At 24.7% G+C, this 287-nt stretch overlaps 1 protein-coding gene across 1 annotated transcript in view; it reads right to left on the bottom strand.

Moving 5' to 3' along the window:
• The window catches only part of LOC111831039, a 5,711-nt gene that overhangs the window by 1,104 nt on the left and 4,320 nt on the right, over nucleotides 1-287 (bottom strand). The window lies entirely within an intron of this gene.

The raw sequence follows: 287 nt of genomic DNA, 5'->3' as shown, positions 1-287 counted from the left end.
ATAAATCCTAGTAATGATTGTCTATTCTATCTTGTAATATTATAATTTAACACAATTCTATCTTTTATATTCGGGTGAATTTTATTTTTTACATTAAAGATACTTTTTAATATATTTTAATACCATAATGTTAAGTTTATTGTTCAATTTAAAATGCTTGTTTATTGTTGAGTTTAATTTGTCTTTCAGAACTCAGCCATAACATAACAATAACTTAGCCATAACGAGACCATAACTTAGCCATAACAGACTTATGTACAAAACCACAAATGAGCCATAATTCCAAT

The sequence above is a fragment of the Capsella rubella genome, unplaced genomic scaffold (genome assembly GCF_000375325.1).
Source record: "Capsella rubella cultivar Monte Gargano unplaced genomic scaffold, Caprub1_0 scaffold_4, whole genome shotgun sequence".
In the NCBI taxonomy this organism is placed as follows: domain Eukaryota; kingdom Viridiplantae; phylum Streptophyta; class Magnoliopsida; order Brassicales; family Brassicaceae; genus Capsella; species Capsella rubella.
Note: the sequence above shows the minus strand (reverse complement) of the source record. Positions and strands in the feature narration are given on the sequence as shown.